The sequence below is a fragment of the Poecile atricapillus genome, chromosome 6 (genome assembly GCF_030490865.1).
Source record: "Poecile atricapillus isolate bPoeAtr1 chromosome 6, bPoeAtr1.hap1, whole genome shotgun sequence".
NCBI lineage: Eukaryota > Metazoa > Chordata > Aves > Passeriformes > Paridae > Poecile > Poecile atricapillus.
The window spans coordinates 21,286,266-21,311,180 of record NC_081254.1 but is presented as its reverse complement, the minus strand read 5'-3'; the positions used below and the strand labels follow the sequence as shown (position 1 = coordinate 21,311,180).

The window sequence follows — 24,915 nt, the reverse complement described above, 5'->3', positions numbered from 1 at the left end:
CAACAGGGAAGCAGAGGAAAATAAACAGCATCTATTATGGAAATATATTTTATTTGAAAGGTGTTGTCCAGTTCAGACTCTCAAAGACTTATCACCAATGTTGAGGTGTCCTGGCTTATATCTTTGATTTATGTTTGAACTTGTTCACATTCATCCAAGTGTTGAGAAATGGCCAGTTTAACAAACAAAGCCTTTTATTCATAGCTATACAGGGTTCATATTGCAGTTTTGTGTACAGATAATTACATTGTATATCTTGACACTATCATTTTTCATGTTTGCTAATAGTTGCTGTTTGCCAACAATTACTGTCTTTCTGGAGACTTAGCTGCAGGCAGTTGCTTTCTCTGTAATCATATTTGCTTCAGCAAAACAGTTTTATTCTGATTTTGAGCATATGAGACCACTGATTCACTCCAGAGGTCTGCCTTAAAATTTTACTTTGAGTAGGTCTGTGTGGTTTACTGCATCATGGACTAGCCAGGAAGAGACCTCCAGCTCAAGCAGTCCTGAGTAATTAAAATATCATTGGGAGATTAAATAAATGGAATGTGACTCAGTCCAGTAGGATCTTTGAGGCTGTGGCTCAGCTATACTGCTGCCCTCAGCTGTCTAAGATGCTCAGCTCCTGCAGGAGCAGCTCTGCATACCAGGTTTTGCTGGTCAGACAGTCTGCCATAGGTAACAGATGTGAGAATTTATCTTCAGACTTGGTGCCTGCCCCAGAAAGATCCATGAGAACAACAGGGAGGTGTAAATTCAGTGAATGGTCTCAGCCTGGTAAAGATGAGGCTCCTGGTCAGCTACTGTGCTCACAGCTCAGCCCCATGGCTTTCAACGTGTGCAGCTGCAACTTGTGATTCAAACAGGCATTTCTGTTGTTATAAGAGTGCCACTTAACTTCCAAGTGCCTTCCAAACTTTATTAGCTCACGAGATCTTTGAGGTACAAGAAGCTTGTTTTTACAGACTGAATTTGTTTTTCCTTTGCATGTTTCAGATGAGGGGAGATCCCTTTAGCACTGATGTAATGAAGAAGGGGGTGTTTTATGCTATCTGGAATTTATTATTATTTTCTACTTCTTTCATTTGAATAAAATTTACTTTACTGGGAAATTCAGGTCTCATCACTGCCAAATCAGGGGTCCATGTTTCACATCCATCATAATGTGTGAGGTAAAATCCCTTATTGTCAAATTATACAATGTTAAATTTTTAAATCTCATTTTGGAGGTGCTGTGTAGCTCATTATTCCCTTCTGGTGCCCCAAGATGCCTGGGTAGATTGTGGTAATACCAGCAAGGAAGGGTGCAGACAAACCATGATGTGCTCAAGCGAGAGGTAGAGGTGTCTGTCTAGATGGAGTGGAGGAGGTAGCTGCTAAACCTGGACAGGCTCCCTTGTGCTCAAGGGGTCTCAAGAAAAACCTGTGTGGCTCCCATCAGCCAGTACACAGGAAAGTGAATCCTTGTGACCATGGGGCCAAAATTAGATAGTAAATCTGTCAGAGAAGAGGGGAGCTGTGGTTTAGAAGTAAATATAGGAAAAATTTCTACATTTATTATATCTGTGTCATATATCAGTGGCAAACACTTTTACTTGAAAAGGAACAGGTATCTGTTCAAAGAACTCCCCTTCCCTGGTCACTTGGATTTTCACCACTTCAGTCACTGTATTCAGCTTTCCTGCCTGTAGGAGAGAAAAAGGGCAGTGAGAAGGGCAAATAGTTGGAACTTAGCATCTTTCAATTTGCTTTTTGCAAAAGCAGCATTGAGCCTTCTTGGTGGGGAGTAGAGCAACTCATCAGAAAATCCTGCCAACTTTTCAGCAAACCTTGTTTCCCCCTTGTTCCCAGCCTGTAGGAGGTCTGTCAGACAGGTAACAAAGATGATTGTTAGCTCAAAGATGATAAAACTGGCAAATAGGAATTCTGAAGTTAATCAGAGCATATTGGTTTATGACACAACCATGGACATCAAATGAATGCAAAAATCATGAAAACCTCCCTTTGTTGCTGGCAATGATTCCAAGTCTGCTTTAGAAAAATTCTTAATCCACTTATTTATCTACTGCATCTTGGAAGAGAATTTTGTTTTATCACCTTGCCTTACATGGTGTGCAAGCAAAAGAGCTGCTTTGTCAGGAAAGAACTATTATTTTTGCCCTTCTAGGGACATGGGGGACATTTAAGTGCATCTTTGTCCTGTGGGTGTGTCCTCAAGAAAGAGATTAGGCACTAAATTGGGAGCTTAACTTCCATTACAAAGCAAGGCATGCCTGTGCTTGGTACACTGACTGGCTTCATAAAATGGCTTAATTTATTTTGTTAACCTCAGCTCCTTGGGCCATTGTTGATTGTGTGTGGCAGTGTTAATCAAGTGTGTTATAGGGAATAATTTTGGCTGAAGTTTTGGATCTGTGCTATGTAAGGAAAATATTTGGATGGCATTAAGTACAGTTGAAGCTCAGTTTGTGCTCACTCTGTGCCATAAATTGATCAGACATGTTCAACAATTATCTAGCACTCCAAAAGCATCATTGTAAATGAGAAGAGTTTTGCATAACTGTGAAAAGCAGTTAATTTGATAACAGCCTAGTCACCAAATTCACATAATTTACCCTATTTCTGCATGACTGTCATGCTGAGCTGTGGATGGTATTGGAGAGAAGCTGCTTTAGCAGGACAATCTGCAGGATGGCCATTACTGAAGAGGGGTAAATATGAGCTGTCCTTCCTCATAGCTAAAAGTTTGTCAATGGTCTCTTTGTCATATACATGAATATTACAGGAATCTCTCCTACTGACCAGCAGTTGAAAATCATTCTGCAGAGACAAAAGTAAGATACTGACAGCCTTGACTAGGACAGGTTTGTTGGACTAGCCATATAACAATACGCTGGAAATTCCTTTCAACAAGAACAGTTCTGTGGTCTAGGTTGTATTGCTGACAGAATATTTGGAGCTCTTGGTCAGTTGGGAAATGATTAAAATATTTTAAAGGTGTTTTTTTGTATTGGTTACTCACAAATGAAATACAGATGTAAAACTCCTTGAGCTATAAATCTGGCCTCAATCATTCCTAACATTTCAACATCATACTGTGCAAAATGGCCTCCACTTAAGTAATTTCCAAATGACTGAGCTTCACATTTTTCTTCTGTTATTGTCATCAACCTCAGCAGCTGTCATAATCAAGGAAGAGCCACTAATGAGAAGCTGCTGGTAAATTTGGCATGCCTCAGTCACTTCCACGTGAATACCTGGAGAACAGACTGAGCATCTACAACAGCCAACGTGAATCAAAAACAAAACTAAGAATAAGAGCATGGATGTGAGCTGTTCTTTCAAACCACTCTATGTAAACAAATAGCCCTGTCAGTGTATACAGAGCAATAACCTGACTCTAGAACAAGATGAACCTTTCCAGTCTTGTGTTTACACTATTGCCCTCTGCAACTAGACCTAGAAAGACAGCTGTCATCTGCACCTTGGAGAGCATGATAAGAAGTGACTATTTTGTAACCAACACAAGTCTGTTCTTTATATTCATACAGCTCAGCTACATCACTGATAGATAAAAAGAAGTTACAAATACCTAGGTGCTTCATCTCTTTTAAGATTACATGTACCAAGATGGCAAAGAATGATAAAATTAGATTGTTATCTTGCTGCAAATATTGCAGTCACTGACTAAATCTTTCCATAGTTAACTCTTTCTTACACTGAACAGACATTTTCCAGATATTTGCATGGCTTAACACATCTGTTTACATATTTCCTCAACCAGCCAGATTTTCTCACTGATTGCATCTGAGAAAACCTATGGAGAGAGAGAGAGAGAGTATGGAGAACAAAATGTGTGCAACATATTTCTCTTGATGTATGTTTTCATCCCAGCTGCTCTTGTAATGGAGATGTCTGAGAGCATTTTGGACATGATGAACTGTGACCTTTAGTGAACAATGGCCCATCCCCAATACACAGAGCTAAACTTTCTCAGACTAAAGATTGTCCTCATCCTCCCTACAGTGTGTAAGTTTCCTTGATGTGGATCTTCATGATGGAATAAGCCAAGATCCAGGTCTGAACATTCAAATATCTTGGATAAAATCTAACTCCAAGGCCCCTGTGGCTGCACTTTATGATTGTACAGAGAAGTGTTTGTAAAGCTGAAACATGTTTGTAAACAGTTTGTTGAATGAGAAGCTAAGTTACCATCTGGCCTCTTTGTGCAGATTTCCCTCTTTGTTGTTTTGCAAGTTCTTGCACATGAGACAATTAGTATTGTTGATGGAGGGTGAATTTTGAACCTGTGGTCAACGTGCATGTATCTAAGAAATAGATTTTTTTGCTATTTAACTTTGAAACAAAGGTAATGTATTTAAGTCAAGTAAGGTTATGTAGTCATCATCAGAAATTGTGGCACATGCCTGAATGACCAGGCACAGAGACTAAGCAGTAAGTTGTGTACACTGGGTAAACATGTTAAGGCACAGTTTGAGAAGCACCTGGTGCTCTGGTCCCTTGGGAAAAACTATATTTGGCTCTATTAAATGAAAAGAGGGATAAATCCCCACAATCTACCTAGAGGAAATTTGTAAACAGAGAGGCTGGAGAAAAAGTATATTGAAAAATTGTTCACTAGTCCTAATGATTTAACGAATACAGTATGGATATTTCAGTAGCGGAGAGGATGATGGGACGTGTGTTAGAGAAAGCTGGGTTGAATCCAGGCCTCTAGGATGATTTTCTGTGACAGTTTGGTTAATTATAAGAGCCACATGAAAAAAGGCACATAAACTTCATCCTGTTCTGTTTTAAAACTTTCCCCAGAGCATCAGTCCTTCTTTAAAGGTTACCCTCTGATATGTAACACGTCCTGTGTTGTTTTGCTAAGCTATGACTCTGTAGTAAGTGTTTGAAATTTACAGCTTCAGTTAGTCATAGACTTGAGAAGTGTTTATTTTTTCTCAGTTGTTCTTGCTATGTAATGAATGTAGCTCAGCGAGTACTCTGACTCCAGCCCTGGACTCTGGCAGCCGCTGTCTTTCCGAGAAACAGCGCATTGGCTGCAGCACGCTGGTAATACGAGTGAGGCCTTTCTGCCCATTACCGAGTAATAATTTGCAGGCTGAGGAGGAGAGGCTAGAACTGAAGTCACACAAGGTCATTTCTGGCTGAGCTGAAAATAAAGCCCATATTTTAAAGGCAGCTTAGGAAAATTGCAGCCACTTATCCATATTGGTTTGCAGAAAGAGCCTGTCTGCCTATTTAGATGTGGTGGTTGCAAAATGGGGGGTTCCTTTTCCATAAGTAACTCATTTGTTTTGGTGGGTTAAAATTCCCTATTTGGATAAAGGTCTGTGACTGCTGGCAGTCATTGTAGTTAGTACCATGTTGCAAACAGCCCAGGGTTTCATGCACAATGGGACCTGCTGTGAATGAAGGATCCTGGATCTTCTTCAGGCCACTTTAGAAGCATGTGTTTGTATTTTGAGAAAAACTGAATGTGCTTCGTGGGAAAAGGAAACACTACCATTAATACTAGATGTATGTTCTGTAAATGACTAATACTGCAACTAAATCCAAATTAAAACTACGCTTCTGTTCATTGAGATTGATTAGCAAGTGTTTACTGTTAAATAGTTGATTTATTTAGCATTTCCACAATGTTCTTAACAATAGCTGCATAGCACTTATGTAAAGATTTCTTTCACAGAAGGTCTCAGAAGCCTTTTGCTGTAGGGAGAAGCTCAAGCTCTGTGACTTGACTTGCTGTTGCCCCCAGTGAGTACCTGCTCTGTGTGTGGTGGTCACAGGGTGGGTTTCCTCTGCTGCTGTCCCAGGCAAGCTGTGATTGCCCCTTGGGTGTTATGGTTGCCCCTGGATTGTTTTGGTTGCCCCTGGGCAGGCTGGCAAAGACTGTGCCATGCTGTGAGTGGCAATGTGGGTCCAGCAGCGCTGCCTACAAACTGAAACACAGCTCCAGCTCTAACAGCCATTTCTGAGCTGCTGATATCTTTGCCAACGTTTTGATGTTTGAGCTAAAGCTCTTTTGCTGGTGCCTGCTTCAGACCACTGTGTGCATCTTTCTTAATTTAATGAAAGTAACATGGGGTTGATTTTCCTTTGTTCAGATAGTTAGAGGAACTTCTCAGTTCTGTCTGTGTCCAGGGGAGGTAGGTCACTGGTTCCTTTTTACTGGTATTAGCTGTGAAGTATTTTATTCTCCCTTTCATTATTTTCCTTTGATATTCTCAGTCTGGGCTGGACTTTCTCATTGGTGAGTCAGCTTCTTTTCTGCTTGTTCCCCCATAGAATTACCTTATAGGCTTCATCTATCTTCCAGCTCCTGGAATGCCACAGAGCTGTCAGTGTCTAAGGCTAAGGTGGGAGTGTTTGAATTGCCCTGTCTCTCCAAATTGTCCTCATGAGGAGAAGCTGGGCTGGGGGGCTCTGTTCCTAATATATCTCTTACTCACATGCATGATCATTGCTCAAAGGTGACCAAGTGTCCCAGTCCCCAGCTGCAGCAAACACTGATGGTGTGGACAAAGCTCCTGAGACTGTTTTCAGCCTTTGCTATGGACAGTATCAAACTTGGTGTGCTGTGTCTAGCAGTACTCTCAAAGGGCTAAGGATGGAAATATATCCTGCCTTATATTTCACTGAAAACACTGGGAAAGCTGCCCTGGACCTGTGAGGTTGTAGTGACTGTGCTTGTTTCGATCATCCAAGAATCGCCCAAGGTACCAGATCAAGTGGTGATGTCTTTGCCTGCTGCTGAGCTTTCACAAAGCCCCAGCTGCAGGTGGGTCCTTTCCACAGACACCATCTGGTATCTCCCTGTACTGGCACCTGCAGCTTTATATCAAGGATAAAGCAAACCTTAGATAACATCAGAGAATCCCTTTTGGAAGTGCATTGAGAGGGCTGTAAGCATGGGCCTCTGAAAATGCAATGGAGGCTTCATTTAATTACTGTGTGTCCAGAACCTCTGCTCTGTACAGCCTGTAGACATCTGCCTTTGTAGTGGTGTCAGGCAGAAAAAACGACCAGGGCATTTTCACTGCAGGCCCTCCACTATATTCCCTGTGAGAGGCTTGAAACTGCCGGCTTAGGGTTTGGCAGCAGCCTGAACTGATAACTACTGGCCACACAGGCTATGGGACACATGGACCTGGGGCACAAGATCTGCCAAGAACTCAGGGCTCAGGGAATAATCTCACAGGCTGCATTTCAGTGTAAATTATTTCCCTCTGAAAAATATTCCTTTCTCAGGGCTTTACTGGAACGTAAAATATGGCCCTTAGGAGGTGGAGGCTGCTTCAGGTTTGCTGATTGGATTAAAATATAATTATTTCCTGTTCTCCCCAAATCACTTGGTGCCCAGCTGGGGGTGCTGCAAAAAGGATGCACTCCCCTCGCCCAGGAGCTGAATAGGATTTCTCTTCATTCAGCAGAATGGAAAAGAAAAATAGAGAATAACACATTAGGGATTTACATGCCGTTGTACAAACAATTGCTTGGCATCAGAGCAAAGCCAAGTAACCCCACCAGCTCTCATTCACAGTCCAGCAGCAGCAGGAGGGTCAGGTTCATTACCTGGGGGATTCTGCTCAAATGCAGGCTCCAGTCCAGCAGGGAGATGTCAAGAAAGAGTGAAGGCAATGTAATCAGCTCTGAGTGTAAAAGTTACAATCCGTTAGAGGAGCTTATAACATCCTACAGTGAGTGAAGCGAGACTGGGGCTGAAGGATGAAGGAAATCGGGGTGGAGGATTTTCTGGCTTTTGAGGTTTTATGAACCTTGCAAACTGTTTTATGGGTTCACAAAGCTAGTTGTCTGCAAACCTTTTTTTTTTTTTTTTTTTTGTAATTTAAATCCTTTTCTTTCCAGGGCCATCCAGGTTAGCAATAAAAATAATGTCAAACAATGAAGTAAAGCTGAGTCTGTTCTGCAAAGACTAGAGCATCCCAACAGAGACAGCCAAGCCACAGAGAAAAAGCACACTGTCTTTATTCACGGAATGGTGAATAAATGGATGCTCATGCTGGCTGTGATTTGTTTCTATTCTCATCTTTATTTTCAGTAACTTTCACTCTTCTCTGTATTGTGTTTGGTTTTGTTTTTTGTTTTTTTACTTTGGTTTCATAAGGAAGCAAAAGTTACAAAATAAATTCATCTGTACATGTATGAGTGCCTTTCAGTCTCACCCATCTGGTGTTCTTATTTCATCCAAATTTACCAGAAAGGTACAGTTCTCAGAGGTAATTGTGTTCCAACATGTTTTGTGAAAATAAGTGCCTGAAGAGAGGGGCAAGACCTTGTTAATGTTTTGAGCAAGGGGCAAAACTACAGGGAGTTAAAATCATTAAGAATTACAAACATACTCCCCACAAAAAAAATACAAATAAAAAAAAAAGAAGAGGGAGAAGGCTCAGAAGAAACTCACTGTGCTGCAGCTTCAGAAAATGCTTACAACTACCATGAGACTGAAATTCTTATGAGACTATGTCATTAACTCATGGACTTCTCTGTGTTTCTGCTTTGCTGAATGTCTCTGTAAAGCAGTATGTAACCTATAACATCTGAGAACAAATCAAACTGACAATCCAAGCAGCAGTGAAACTAGATCAGCCTGTTTGTTATTCCATGGCTAGTCATGAGAGAAACGTGGAGCTTGTTTCACAAATTGAAACATCCCAAATTATCAGCAGGCCTGTGACCACTCTGCATTTTTGTTTTTTATTGGGAGTTAACTGAAGCCAAACAGGACCAGACCAGACCTGTTACTTCATCTCTGCTTGGCTGGGTTCTGATTGCTGTGGTCTGATTGTGCTCCTGGAAATATCAGACATGGCTTTGTATTGGAGGATGCTGGATCCAGAGGCAATGATTTGTGAGTTGATCCTACTACTTCTGGGATGAATTCCCTTTGGAGTCTACTGCTTGCTCTGGACTCTAAAGGACAGACATATGTGAAAGGAACAGTGAAGTAAATGTTCTGGAGTTAGCTCTGGATAATTTTGTTTCCATGTCCAAATTTCCATATAATCCCTGCAATTTCAATAGTATGTTTAGGAAGAAGGAGAAAAAAGTAAAATATGTAAATATTTTTAAAAGAGAGGGAGAGTGGCTCCCTTCTGGTCAACATATCTATCATGCACAAATGTCAGATGTTCCAGGGTGAGGAGTGAGTGCTCCTTCTCTAATCCCTAAAGAGCAGCTTTGCTTGCTGACAAGGCAGCACTTACTGGACTGGGGTCATATGTGGTGTATTTTCTGCAGCTTCTCTTGAAAGATCATCCTGAATTTTGCATCCCTTAAACTCTTGTGTTCATGGCAAGCACTCTCTTGGTCATATAACAATATTGCTACCAGGGAAGTACTTTCATGGCCAAAAAATGGGTGCCTAAATGTGTGTTTAGTGAAAGCCATTTCAGAGGTGAAATTTGGGATTGCCTCCAAATTTGGGATGCAGCTTTTAGGGTGAATACAATTATTCTGGGAAATGCACAGAGAAGCCCTGTAAAGGCTCTGTCCTCCTGTATCCTGCCATGAAGTGGTGCATGCAGCCAGTCACTGGGGATTCTTACCTCCATGTCTGATCAGCCTGTAAAATCTGCCTTGGCTGTTGGTATTTCACCGCTGTTGGAGGTACCTGCCTGAGGCCATGGTGCTCTGCAGGACCCTGCACAGAGGAGGGCCCTGCCTGTGTTAATTTGCAGCCTCAACAGAAACATGCTTGGGAGAGAAAATGGCAATCCCTCTCTCTTTGGCCTTGAACCAATTTCCTTGTACATGGCTTGGTGAGAAATTCAGTGGCTCAGGAAAGGCTGTGTTGCAGTGTCATGGATGTTTTGGTTCATGGGTGTTAGAAATAAAGCCTCTCCTTTTCAGCTGCTGTTTGCAGGAGTTTATACATTAAAAATGTAAAACCTGCAGTTGTAGCATTTTATTTTACAAACCATGAGGCCTGACTGAGTGTCCCTGGTAGCCTCCAGCCATCCATCAGTTGGTGTGGGGCCAGGGGTGCTCTGGCTCTGTCCTGGTGCCCTCAGAGTCATCTTTGTGCCACCCAGAGCCAGAGGAGCTCCAGGCTGTGGTGTGTTGTGGCCATATGGCTTTTGCCTTTGGACAGACACTGAATCTCGCCCTGAAAACCATGTCAGGGAAAATAGCCTGCTTTTTGGTGTGAATTGATTCCTGAGTAAGCCTGCCAGACCCTGGCTGGAGGGGTGTCCCCCATGGTGAATGGTTTCCCATCTGGCTGAGTGAAGATGGTAGATAGGCAGTGTTGCAAGCATAGGTCATGACTTTGCTGTTCCAGCCAAAACTGTAAAAAACAGCTGTCAAACAAGATCAGCAAGGGAGGATTTTGCTGCTTTGTTGCTCAGGCCATTTTGGGGGAGGAAGGAGTGAAGAAGCTGGGCTTGATCCATTGCAGGCTACCTGCATTCTTTCCCCAGGCTGGGTGCTTCACAGTGCAATTCCCTTACGCTCTCTTATCAACAATGGGAAGGTGTTTTATTACTGGGTTGCTGCTGGCTGCTCACCAAGCACCCTTGAGACAGGAATCGTCACTCAAGCTAAATTAAAGAGTGCTTGAGTACATACAGGGGAAGGAAAAACAAACTGTCACAAACTGAATCCAGAACACCTGACATTCAGAGCTGCCTGGTTGACATCAGGCTTTTCCCCTTCCCTAAACAAGTGCCCCTCTTGCAAATGAAATCTGGGTTTCCAGAGCTGTCCAAAGGAGTTAGGCACCCATCTTCAGAGTGAGATGCCTTATGTCAGAATTCAGGATTTCTGCAATTTCCCCTGACTGTCACTAGCTCTTGGTATGCCCTTGGGTGCAACAGTTAACTTGCATTAGGTGTCCTACTGTGTGCAGTAGTACTGCCCAGTGATGCTGCAGGCTGTGGAGATGTGCAGTTGATCAAGCTGGGATGTGATGAATTGCGTAAGCCAGGGCAGGGTTATTTCTGCAGGCATTGAGGTATCTTCTGATGCAGCAAGGCCACAGAAGCTCTGCTTCACACCCCACCTCCCAGGCCAGGGGCTGTGCTAGCACAGTGCTGGTGCACAAGCTCTGCTGTGTTTGCCGTAGGAGATCCCCAAGAGCAGCTGGGGTGAGATGCTGAGGGGCTGTGGCTCCCATCGTTTGCAGACCAGCCCCATACACAGCCAGGGGCTGCCTTCTCTCAGGCATGATGGTTTGAAGCAGCCCTCAACATGAATATAATACAGGGATTTTGTTTTGTGGGAATTTTAATCTTCGGCTTCCGCTTCCCTTTGAGATGAGAATGTGTGGATCTGGCAAGGAAGGGGACAGTTTGGCAGCTCAGCAAGCCTTGGCTGTGAATGGAAACAGATTGTATGGTCTGCATTAAGGTTCAGGCTGGGGAGGGATGGGGTCTGTCCATGCACCAGTGGTCTGGGAGTATGGTGGGGCAGGCAGGCAATGAAGTGTGGGATGCCTGCAGTACTGAAAAGTCTTGGACATCTTATATACTGCCTGTTGTAAGCCCACCAGAGCTTACATTTATCCTCTCACAGGGAAGGAACAGTTGAGTTCCCTTGAGCTGTTGCTTTGCCTCCTCTCACTATGTGAAGCCAATACCTGCCGGGAGCAGGTCTGTGTGCATCATGGAAGAAGGATTTTCCCAAGGAGAAAAAAGCTAAATCTTTGGTGTATTTTCCCACGATTTTGAATTTTAGGATAATTGATGAAATGCATATTTATAGCATTATGTCAACAATTATTGTAACAGAAAATATTATTTTCTGCCAGAAAAAAATAATTCAGATTTATTTTACTTACCTATATGCTTGTCAAACAATACCTGAACAACTACCTGTGCTGAAGGAGAAGGAGAACTGTGTGTAGAAAAGGGGAAGGTATTTATCAATACCCCTTGTGAGGGAGCTGGATGGGTCCCTGTTGAATTCCCTGTCATGAAACAGCCCTTTTGGCAGGTAGAGGAATCCAACCCTCCATTCAGAAATGCCATGGCCCCAGGCATTATCTATCTCAAGATTTTTTGGCAGCTATTTAAATACCTGTGTCTTTGAACCACTTGTCCTTGATAAACGTCAGCAAACTCCTTTGTTAAATCAGCCCTGACTTTGACCCACATCTTTGAACCACGAGAAACACCAGCTGACATCTGTCTGCAGCGTGTAAATAGCGTGGATGCTTTGGATGGGTTGGCTAGCTGCTTCTCCCTCCTGGAGGCACAAGACTCCTCTGCTGCTGGTGGTGTGTGCCCCGTGGCTGTGACAATCAATGTGAGATCAGACTTTCTGTGCATTTGCTGAGTAGCTTAGTATAGTACAGGCTAAATATCTGGGGGAAATATCTATCATCATGACTAGCCCTCTCTAAACTCCCCCAGAACCATAATCCCTCTAAACAGCATTGGGTTCCTGGTATGATTAGAGTCCACGCTCAGCCCCCGACCTGTTTCAAATTCACTGATAATGATGTCGTTTATTTCTTGGTCTGGGTGCAATTGCAAATCAGGTTGGCTCCCTGCAATTGTATTGTTCTGTCTCTTCCTTCAGTGATATGTTCCTCTGAGCAATGTTTTGGTCTCATCCACAAACATTAGTGTGCAGTGAAGGAGGACCAGGAGGGGTCATGACAGCTTTCCAATTCCCTGCTAATTTGTTTTGATGTTTGCAACATGCCAGGTTTGGATCCTGAGCAGAGGCCAGGCAGCACTAGGAAGAAAAGGCCTTTGGCAGGGGGATAGGAAAAGGCTGCTGGAGCAATCAACACAAGAGCAAAGCAAAGGCAAGGGTCAGGCAGATATTGCTGCGTGCATTCAGCAGTTGAATGAAATTGGGAATTGATCACCAGGGCCTGGGTGTAGAGACAGTATTTGCAGTCAAGGGCACCTCTCCCTACCACAGCTGCAGCAGAGGGGTCCTGTGTTTTTATCTTGTTACTTCTTGCAGGGGTTTGAGCCCCTCTTGGATTTGAGAGATACAACAAATGTGCCTCTATTTCTCTGCAGTGAAGGCTGGGACAGAGGATGGGTTTAACTGCTGTGCTAGGGTGGAGGAACAAAGCAGTGTCTTCTGCTGCAGGAGTGCCTGAGCCCAGTTATCCAAATGGCTTGTTGTTGGCCTGTGCAGGGATGAATCCCTCAGGAAAGGGCACTAAACTATCTGATTGTCACCTGGTAAGGAGTAAAAAGATGGTGATTTTTCTCTAGGAACTGCATGTGCTATATTTTCCCAGTTTTACAGCATCTTGCTTGCTTTTCCCCAGCATGGGTCCTAGGATGTTTCAGAGTGTGTTTTAAAATCTCTCTAAATCCACTTGTGATTTCACTGTCTCCCCTACTATTGGTAACACCTCTAAATTAAGTTTCATCTGTGAATTTATTTCTTCCCCAAAGAAATTGCTTTCTTCCCCAAAGAATGCAGTGTTTTTATGGTGACAGAGTAAATATATAAATGCAGATTGCAGGAGTGAGTGGAGACTAACAAACTTTGTAGAGGGCTTTGGAGTATCTCCAAGGCTGGACAAAAAACCTGGATACTTAGGGATAGTTAATTGGCTGGAATGCTCCAGGGACGGGGGTGTCTGAATATTTGAAGACACTCAAACACCTGTCATTCTCATTCTTCCAGAGCAGAACTGAATCCAGAAATTTTAGCAAAAAAAACTTTTTACCAAACTAAAAAACAGGCTGCAGAAATAGAAATGTAACTCAGTAATAAAGTACTGCAAAAACCAGTTTTCTGCTCTGTATGTGGCTTTGGGAGTCCCATGACTCTGAGAAGCTTGGTATTCAGGGCCAAACTATCTCCTGTGGAACCAGAGAAAAGTGTGCATTCAGATTAATTTGTGTGTAATGTATTTATCAGTTTTCATCTGCTAAACACATACAAATCTGATGTGTACTCAGAAACAAAGGATGGAATTTTATCACTTGTCAACTTTACCTCCCTAAAGCTGGAGAAGCCACAGGTGTTGAGTTTCTCCTAAGGGCTAAAGTTAATATGAAAAATCGTAGATTCATTATAATCTTGTAGTGCTGGAACTTTGCTGGCCTGCAAAGATCTCCTTCATCACTCTGCATTTAGGCAGGAGGATTACTTCCACAAAATGCTTATGGTTGTTTGCCTGACTTCTTATAAAAAACCCTCCAATATTTAACTACGCTGATAGTCAGAGAGCATTCTTAATAACCCCTTTAAATCTGCCTTGCTTGGAGAAAAACTGATTTTTCTTCTCTTCCTCTTAGGAAACCTGGAGAGCAATTGATCATAATCTTCTTGACCTTTTAAATGTGAGAAGATTGCTATTACATCTCTCCGTAGTCTTCTCTTTTCTAGACTAAACAAATGTACTTCCTTCATGTATCCTTCCTGGGCCATATTTTCAAAAACCTCAATCCTTCCTATTACTATCCTTTGGACTTCTTCCAGTTCTCTACATCTCCCTTAACTGTGGTGCCCCAAAATGAACACAGTATCCCAGAAGAGTGATATCATTGCTCTTGTGTTATATACACATAACACTTGTGATAATACATCTTAGAAGGAAATTTGTCTTGTTTGCAATGGCATCACACCATTGACTCACTGAGTTTATGGCTTGACCATTCTGTGCTGTGTCTGTTCAGTCAGTGAGTAGCTCATCATTCTCCCCTGTTCTCACACTTGATTTTTCCTTTTGATGGTAATACTTTGTACTTGAACTTACCAAATTTCATGTTGGTTGGGGCTATCTGTCCAATTATCAAGGCCATTTTTCATTCTGATCCTGCCTTTCAAAGGAGTGGCAGCCTCTTTCAATTTGTGATCCTTTGCAGAGTCTAAAATGGAGTTCTTTTGGCTGATATTCAGAAAGGACAGAGATGTTTGTTCAGAGGGGACTAGGAAATTGGTTTAAATTTATAAAGGAGGGAGAACTGTGGGGTTTTTTTCACAAGCCACTTAAGCAGCTTCTGCTTGTGATGTCCTTTCATTTTTGAATTATTAAAATAATTGGCTTTTTTTAGCTGTGTTGCAGTTGTAGACTACAGACATCTTGTAAAAAATGTATGATATCTTAATGCTCTTTCTTCACAAAGCTCTCCTTACTTTTCTAGTTCCATTTGTAATAGCAATCTATTGACTTTTCTGGCCCAGAATGAGATCAGGTTTCCATATTATTTCTATTTAGGGAGAAGACTTATTCTTTAGTTGAGAAAAAGTTACTGCAAAGGCTTCCCCTGTTGTAAGAGAAGGGTCCTGGGGACTGTGGTCTGTGATAAGAACTCCATCTAGATCTGTAACTTGGCAGGCTTTGTTTCTCTTGTCCACTGAAAGTTCATAAAGAGTATCTGCCCCAGAAAAAATCTAGTTCCTTGAAGTTTCCCCTTCTATATGTCATCAGATTTCTTCTTGTGCAGCCTCCTAGTATCAGTCTTCCTCTTCTTTCTCTTGATCCCCTACTAATAATGCCTCTTCCTGGGCTGTGCATTTATATAGCAGATGATAATGGTGTTCATAGAAATGGTGGGGAAGTGGGAAGGTACTTAACATTAACTGAAGGAAAAGGGATTTCCTTGTTCTCATCCTTACAAATTGCTCACCGCAAGCAAAGTTTCTCCAGGAGGCCCTGCAGGCAACATGTGCAGCAGACTCCATTCCTGCAGCATATTTCCCTGGCAGCGTGCTGACAGATACTGCTCTGACCAGCAATTCTAGTAACATCCCTGTCTGTCCAGCTGTCAGAGGATTGCTTGAGTATTTTCAGAAAATCAGTTCTAATAGTCTCACCATTTCATCTGTGCAAGGTCGTTAGTCCCCAGGTAACTATTGAGGCAGACTGTAATTACCTCCTGTCTGCTGCACTATAAATCCTTATTTTCACTCACGCGTCTGCACTGGGGCCAGTCTGAAGTTTTCCTCTGATGTGATCAACTTTGGGGAGCAATCATCTCTCCAGTACTTCTGAGAGAGGATGTCTTTTCTGAAAGCTACATCCTCCCACCTAGATTTTGTTTGCCTAGAGATAGGAGTTGCTGGAGAAAGTCCTCTGACCAGGATTTAGTGTAGTGTAAGGAACAGAGTAGTCCCTGGTGGCTTTGCTATCTGTGGACTCAGTACTCTTTAACCTGGATCATGAGGGTTTGTATTTAGGGACTGCAAATCCTCCTGAAGCAGGCAAGCCAAAGATGGCAGAACTGGGAACTCCTGCCCTCAGTTCTCTCCATGTGCAAGTACAAATAAGGCACCCTCAACTGATCTTGTGTGATGTATTTGACTGCTTACCTTGGCTGGTTTTGCCTTCTCAAATGGCAATGGAGTTTGTTCTTGCTTGTGTTTGCTGGGCTTGGTTGATAAGTGGAGGGAAGACAGTGAAGAATGCTGCTACCTTTGCCACCCTTGTGTCCAAGGATGTCCTGGCTCACACATGACTGAGAAAGCTCATGGTGCCCCCTCATCCTCACTCTTCAAGGGCAGAGCAATGCAGGCAACTCCCTCTCCCTGCTAAGAAACATCCAGACTGGGATCAGTATGTGAGAAGCAATTGTTATCTGCTCTCCACAATCACTGCAAACCACATACTTTTGAAGGCATCTTGGTCTGGGGGAGGCTGTTGTACAAATCAAGATGAATTAGGAGGATGTCAGGATGATCTTTGTACATAATAAGGAGAAAGAAACAGGCTGAGGAATATTGGACAAATGAAGAAAGGGAGCAATCAAGGAGAAAAGCTAGTTCTGGGCAGGGATACTTGGCTTGGCTGTTTTCCCTGAAGGCTTGTTCCATTAACGTTTGGATATTCAGCAAAAGCTGTCTTTGCAGGGGTAAAGAGATAAGCAGAAATGTTTAGTTTAAAAGTAGCAGAGCTCTAGGTTTCAAGTGCATTCTGTCTGGCTTCCTCCTCCTCCCTCAATGAAATACTCTGGCTTTTCTGTAGCAAAATATGTGAGTGAGTCTGAGACATGCCTGGGTTCCCTATGCACATGTGGTTCTACTCCCCTCTTCTGATTTCATCCAGATGTCTTTTTTAATTGTTATTTCTGTTAAACTGTGCTGCTATTAATAACTTGGAAATAGGATTGCTCCTCTGAACAGCAACTGGATACAAACCCAGAACTTCATTTAGTCTTCGTTTAATGATGGCTTCTTCCTTCAGCTATTTACCATCCTAGTACTAAAAGATGCATTGTCCAAAATAGAATGATACGAACCTTTCTTTTTCACTTCTGAGCTGACACCTGAAGGTTGCTGTTATAGTAGTGGTTATACAGAATGCTATGTATTGTTATGAAAATGTCACTAAGAGCCAAACCACCCCAGGTGGGTTGGCTGGCTGGTGGGGCCAGGCATATGAAATCAATGTGATGATTTGGCTGAGTTGAGGTCAGAGTATTCAGCATCTCACAAAAATGAGCATGGTCTGTAATTACCCATAGACTGTAGTATGCACACAAGAATTTGACTTCACTCAGCATGCAGTGGTCCATTGCCTGGTCCTCAGCAGAGGCAGCACATAGGCTTACATGTTTCTTTTCAAGTATCAGTTTCACTGACTCCAAATGGCTGCTGCTGAGTTTATATTGCAAGTTTCAGGGCATGTCTGGAGGGATGCCACCTCTTTGAAAGAGACATTAGCTACAGAAGTTTTGCTGTAAAGGAATCATGCTGGGTTCACTGCCTTGCCTGGCACCTTTGTCTTTGGCACCATGAGGGGTAAGAGCCTGTAAATGGCAGTTTATCTTTGTGGGTGAGACCTGTCCAGATAGGAGATAGGCCTGATGTTTAGTACTGGCTACACTACTGTTTCAAAACTTTGGAGGCATTTTTAGACACTTAAATTGGTGGCCCTACCACTGAATTCCATGGAGCATCTGCAGTTCTCTTTCACTGTAGGTAGGTTTGCTGAAGTTTTGGAGCCTATATGACAGTGATCATCTGCTGCTAGTTGAAACCAAACATTCCTAGAGCAAAGCCTCTAGGAACTGGGTTGTGTGGTGCTATGAGAAGTGAACTTGATGATCCAGCAAGTCCTTTCCAGGCCTGCATTCCTTTGGTTCTGAAGCTGGAAACATGAAACAGTGTGATTTCTGAGGACCTTGTTAGCTTTGGCTTTAAGTGATAGCATGTATCTCCTGAGAACCATTCATAATATGAAAAACTTTTCTTTTTTCATAATGATAAAGCCTTAACACTTTGCTCAACAGTGATTTAATGAGTAGAATATTCCCACTGTCAGGGTCTGATACTAATAATAGACAGATGGCTGACAGTTTGAAAATCAGTCAACACAAAATTTTTGCTATATTAAACCCAAACGATTTTAACTTGAAAAAAATTGAGCTTCTTATTCCATGGTCAGATTGTAAATGAACTGTCAGTAAATACAATTAACTGACAAGGTGTGTTTATACTGCAGAAATCATGAAAACACACATAATGTAAAATGGTGCACCTGATGTTAAGTGAATTATACATACAGAAAAATGGAGGTGGGAAGAAGAAGCCCAACAGAGAGTAGGAGCAAAGCAGTGATGAGAAACAGCAGAACCAACAAAAAGGGAAGATGAAATTCACTGGCATGTTTCTAAGAGACAGTTCTGCTAGATTCAGAATTAGCTTCTAGCTACACTTGGTGCTCTGTATTGCTTGGAACTGTCACCAAGAACAAAGCCTTTACAGGTGTGTTGGTTGGCTGCTGACCAGGTGCACAATCTAACAGATGTTAGATGGTCACTGCTGTCCCTCCTGTTACTTTGTGGGAACAGCTAACTCAGACTGAAAACAGTAATGTCATAGAGCCCAAGGTGTTTGTGGAAGCTGAGGGCGAAGCTGCATCTGGAGGTGTTTCTAAATTATGACGGCCACCCTTGGGTTTGGATCATCTATATTCCAGCCCTTTGTCAGGGGCAGTTCTCAGTCCTCAGTTCATTACTGTCAGTCCTAAACTGCTGATTTCTCTCCACTGTTATCTCTAGCTTTACAGGCTCTGAGATATAAGAGCACAGTGTTTGTGGGGAGCCCAGTGAATACATTTCTTGGGATTTAGACTAACAGGAATTCCCACAAGAACAGGAAGTTCCCTGGCATGTTCCACTGTTACAGCCTGAAACAAGGCATGAAGAACATGCAGAGTGTGTATTATAGCCCCTCTTCAGAGATGTGTCTCACTGTCTAATACTTATGACAAAGAAATCCCATGTGAGGAGAGTTATATTAAACAACTCTCTAGACAAGCACTAGAGAAAGAGACAGCAATTCAAGATCTGTTTTCTTCTTGCATATGGGAAAAGGGCAGGACTATTTCATTGTCACAGAAAGCTCAAGGTGTAAAGTGTAATATAGTAGAACAACTTCAGGGCTGCTCTCGAGGCTAAGAACTATTGTTTGGCCTCCACATTAAACTGACTCCCCACACTGGGGAAGAAAGAGTAGAAAATATCATATGGAAAAATGCTGTGTAAGAGTGAGCAAGAGATACTGTACCGGTCTGGATTTATAAAACAAGAAAACAATCTGCATAATGGCATTGACTTTCATTCTAAGGGATAATGAAAAACCAGAAGGAAGATTTAGAAAAACAAAGCAGGCTATGGAAGAGCTGCAAGCAGTCTATTACAGAGTATTTATGCAGTAGAATATTATTTGTCAGCATTTTATGAAGAAAAAATTTCCATTTTGAAAATAACAGTAATGATTAATCTTTAAGAGAAAAAGGTTTCAAATTTAGTCAGTGAAAAAAAATCAGTGATTCTTTATTCTAGATAAGATAAAAGGAATATGAGCTCAGTAACATCACTGGAGATCAAGTATTGCAAAATAGTGACATATACCTGCTAAAGATTCAATTTTGAAGTTAACCTGAGTGAAATAAAAGGATGAGATGGATATACTTCAGAAGAGTCACTGAAACTAACTAGTGTAGCTTGGAGGAAGAATAATTACTTCTTAGCTTATGATGAAAACCTCCAGTTAACCAGAGAGCTATCATTTTTTTTGCTATAACCTAGTAATGCAGATCCAACTGTAAGGTAGGCTCATCTTTGTGGTCCTAAGTCTAGTCCTGTCAGGTTAGCTGGAGAAATTCTGCAGGCAATTACAAGCTGCCATTTCCAAAACATCTAGTAGAGACTACATGTAGTTTACAATATTGAGTAGATACTAAAGGAAGAGTTTGAAGATTTACATGTTACCTTGATCCATGTATTCTTTGAGTTATGTGGTTTTTGACCTCTAAATTATTACACATTTTTTACTTACAAATATGCAGCATGGTGTATTTGAAATAAACTATGAAAATAGGTCCAATGGTAGTAGTGTTGCCAACTTGAACATATATGGTATATGCAGGACCTTCTTGTGCCCATTTGGATTTTGGGAGTGGTAACACCACATTGGCTGTGGTTGGGAACAGGCTTTACTATGCTGTACCCTCACACATTTCCAGAATTCAGTCATACAGTTCGGAAGTAAAACATAAATTACAGCAGAGTCAGAGAGCAATTGACAGGTATGAGGAAAGGGGAGAAAGGACCTATTGTGTGAGAAGCAGACAGCTCTGCTGACCTGAAAATATATTATTCTATGGAAGCACAAACCAGAGGGTTTGTGGAATTTGCTCTCAATTCACCATGAAAATGCTGGGCTGGGGCAACCATCCATTTGATGCGGGTGGTCCTTAATGCATGTCATAATTTACACTTAAGGCATATACGATCCCTTGAAATTCCCTTCTTAGGAGGACCATAAAAACAGTGTTGCATATGGAGCACGCTGGAGGTTTCTGCAAAGCTCCCCCATTGTCAGACATAAACACATCCTATTATTCTAGCTTAGGTCAGAGTTCAATGACTCCCCAAAGCTTATTTCAGTCCTAAACTAATCCCATTGCAGTCCGGGTGGGCAAAGCAGAAGCGTTTCCAACACAGCTTCTTTGCTCTGGCTGCTCCACAATCAGAAGCAAACCTGACTCATCAGGCTGCAGGTCAATGTACAGCTTATTGGTGAAATCTCCGTTGCCCATCCTCAGGCTGTTTTCTGAAGGATTTTGCAAGCATTACTGAAGTTTCCTGTACTCTGCATAGGAGATCCTGGGATTATCATTAGCCTCATCTTCAAGAACAGGAATCAGAAGTTAAAAGACTTCATGCAGGGAATCCTTGTTAGCACAAGAAATAGATCACAGATGTGCCTTCGCCTGGCTGCTGCTGCAAAGACAGAGCCCGGGCCTTGCTGCACCTCATGGGCTCACCCCTGTTTGGACACAGATGTCAGGGCTGTGCTGCTGTGCTGGGAGCTGCCCTGCTCCTGCACAGCCACTGCTGGAGCCATTTGTTGGAGACCTGAGTGGGTATGTACCCCTCTGCTAGGCACTGTCCCTGCACCTGTCTCCAGCAGGGCAGCAGCAAGCAGACAGGGTGAAGATCAATCCACTTGGTCTAAACAAGGAAGTTTCCCAGACTGAGGCTACTCCTTGCTCCCAGTTTGCCAAATGCGCTTTCCAGGGCCGTTTGTTTCTTGCTTGTCAGCATGGGGGTCACACAGTGATATCTCCAAGAAAGACACTGCTGTCTTTGGGAATAGTGACCCAATGGTCAGTGCCCAGGACAGGGCTCATGGATGGCAAATCAGGAAGACCTTCCTCTGTTTAAAGGGATGAGATGAAGCTGTAGAAGGGTTTACACTTGGACCAGAGGTCTGGGCTGCACAAGCTGGGGAGAAAGCACTGACTCCTACCCTGGGAAATTAATGGTGAAAGGTTTACTCTGTACTTCATCTTAGCTGACAGGAGTAAGGCTGTCTCTCTGAACTACATGACTCTGTGGTACAAGGGATGGCTTCACAAGAGCAGGTAAGAAACATTTTGGCCATAGCTGCTGTTCAGAGGTTTCAAGAGCCAAATAAACAATGAAGGAAGAACAGAGAAAAACATCTGACCACAGAATATAAACAGAATAAAAAGTGCTTCTTTTTAGCATCTCATAATAACTGGATCAGGAGAAAACCAGGATATTTTACCTAAAATTTCAATGTGCATCAGTACTTGTTACTCCCTTTTACTCTTCTGTCTCTCAAAATCAGACAGTTTGTATCCTTAGATACAGTCATCAAAAGACCAGAATGGCAACTCAAATTGAGAGATTGCATTGCTGGATCTGGCCCTTGGTAGTATTTTATCTCTAATGGAGAGAAAATAGCAGTGACAAGGAATGAACATGTACAGTGTCTTTCCCTCCCATGGCCTTCCCAGGGGAGCTTTCCCTGCTCAATTCGTGACCAACAGGCTGTTTCCCCTCTCTGAAATATTGCCCATTCCTTCACCAGAGGTTTCCTGTGCTGACTGAAATATTAAAAAGGCCAAACAACATGGGGGAAGTTTGTTTATTTGTAGGGCTGCATATTCATGCCTGGCTTAGGCTTCCCCTCCTGCTGAGGAATTTCAGCTATTTTGCTGGAAATCTGGGATGGGGGAGTTAAGGCCCTGGTGAGAATGGGGGGATTGTAGTGATGCTGGTGACAGGAGTCAGGCCCAGATGGTCAGTGATGTCTCCATAACACTAACAGGGGTCAATGGAGGAGAGAAACTGTGTGGGAAGGAGACTGAGCCCACAGGAATCTGCTGTGGCAGGGGAGAGTGGAGCCCAGGGGTCACTGAAGCAGCACATGAGGAGCCTGGTTTGTGCACCCCTCCCTAGGCCCATCCAGGGTCTGGCACCTCAGTTGCACCTGGGGATCTCCAGAGAGTTTCATTTTCCCTTTTTAAGATCCCAGACCCAGCCTCCACTGGAAACTCTCTGGGAGCCTCCTGCAGGGGAAGGCTGTGTTGGGATCTCTGCCCCCCACTGCAGGGCCCTAAGCCATGCTCTGAGAGGAGGGGGTGTACGAGGAGGGAAAACAAGGCAGCTGCTTGCATCCTGGGGCCGGTACTTCTAAAGGCAGCAGAGCAGTGATTAACGCTCAGCCTGGCAGCGGGGCCTCTCTCCGGAAGCACAGCTGGTGCAAGCTCCTGTGGGGCACCTCCTTGTGCCCTTCCCTTGTGGTGAGGGGCAGTGGCTCCCCAAATACGGTGTCTGTGGGGAACAGCAGCCTCCGTGGCTGCCCAGGCGCTGCCGCTAGGAAGTCATCATCTGGATCTTGGGAAGCATCTGTGCTTCCTGCCACTGTGGGTTCACCATGTGGCTGTGTTAGCCAGCAATGCTCCTGTGCACCACCAGCCACACCAGGAGCAGGGATGTGGAGAAGGTTAGCAAGGATTAAACATTGGCTTGTCAAGCCCTTGGGAGTGTGAGATGGCTCAGGAAGCTGTCTATCTCTGTAAGCAGTTGGTACAGCCTGCTGTGTCCATTTCAAACAGCAGCTCTTCTCCAGGTCCAAAGGAAGTACAGGTTTGAAGTGTTGCCTTTAAATAGACAAGTTAAATAAAAATGGTAGCAGCAGAAAACTGCAGTGTGCATGCAGATTGTGATGACTGAAGCATGAGACCTGGCAAAGATTAACATCCCTCTCACGCCAAGGGCTGCAGGGGCCCTAATAAACGTACAGCTGCTTTTCTCCTGAAGCTGTAGAGAGACCAGCTTGTGTGGATTTTCAGCACAGAACAAAATTGGGATGATGGGCTTGCTGTATCTGGTCCTATGAAATCATGTTCCTGCATGGCTACCCACTGAGAAGAGAGGCTCATCGTGCTGCAGACAGTTCACTTGTCTCCTGAGTTTGGGGTCCCTTTGTCTGTACGCTGCCAGGACTCAGAAAGCTGAGGATATTGGTTTTACATGCTCTTCATTAGTACTATTTCAGTGTTGGTTGGTTTTGTTTGTTTGTTGGGTTTTTTGTTTTTGTTTTTTGCTGACAGTTTCTGCAGAAAATATATTTTTATTAGAAAATGCCGTGACATTTCCAAATTTCTAGTGTTGGATGACATTTGAGTTTATGTGTGCTTTGCAATTAAAATTTTTAAATGGTTCCTAAAAATGAAAAAGAAAAACCTAATATTTGAGAGGGGGTGGATGTTTTCAAATGAAAAATTAGCTGTTGCTTCTGCAAATTGATTTTCTGGCAGATGATTATATTACAACCATTTTTCATTAAAGAATAATCTACTGACCAGCTGCAGCACATTCATGTTTCAAAAGAAAGAGGAAGACTTCCACGTGCTGCAGTTTGGCTTGGACTGTCAGAAAGTGGGGGGGGAAACAGTAGTCCAGAGGTTTTCCTGAGCACTGCAGAGCGTGGTGGAAGCAGAGCATGGAGTGGCAGGCAGATCCTGCTGGGCTGACCATGTGTGTGGCCCCACCACACTGAGCACCTCTGGGACCCCGATACAACACTCCCTGGAAGGCTGCAGGGATACAAACCCCATCGTCTGCAGATGTAGGACAGTGGTGCCAATCTCTTCTGCCAGGCTGAAGTCAGGATGTCTACCCTCCAGGGGTGAAATCTAATTGAGAGGTTAAAGAACATTAAGACTTGGAGCGGGAAAGCATAAATGTAGTGTCTGAGCTCTCCAGTGACTTTCTGGAAATCACCATGACCATGTACAGGCTTGAAATTCTGTCACATCTTGCAAACATAAGATGGAAGATGATGTAGAGGTGACTTTTGAGGCACCACAGCACTAAAATTAACACTGGCTTAGTGTGCAGATGGCGGTGGCCCAGCTGTGAGAGCTGCTAAGTGTCTGACACCCAGGTTATACCCAGGCACAAAAAGCAATTCCTATAGTGTACTGCCAGAGCTGAGAACTGCAGAGTGTCCCATTCTGGGCTGGAGGCTCATCAGGGCAGGATCAGGGCTGCAGCAGTGGGGCTGCATAGTTGGCAGCTTTCTCTTACCTGAAGTTCTCACTTTATATTTGGTTTCTTTTCCTATAGCCCTCTTTCTTTGGGTGTGTTAATGAAAGTGAGTATGTGTAGCTAAGGA

The 24,915-nt window shown here is 43.2% G+C and overlaps 1 long non-coding RNA gene across 1 annotated transcript in view; it reads left to right on the top strand.

The window, feature by feature from the left end:
- The window catches only part of LOC131580394 (uncharacterized), a 50,523-nt gene that overhangs the window by 9,514 nt on the left and 16,094 nt on the right, over positions 1-24,915 (top strand). Inside the window, exon 3 of the long non-coding RNA XR_009277858.1 lies at positions 8,759-8,902. This is a non-coding gene — a long non-coding RNA (uncharacterized LOC131580394). The remainder of the gene's footprint in view (positions 1-8,758; positions 8,903-24,915) is intronic.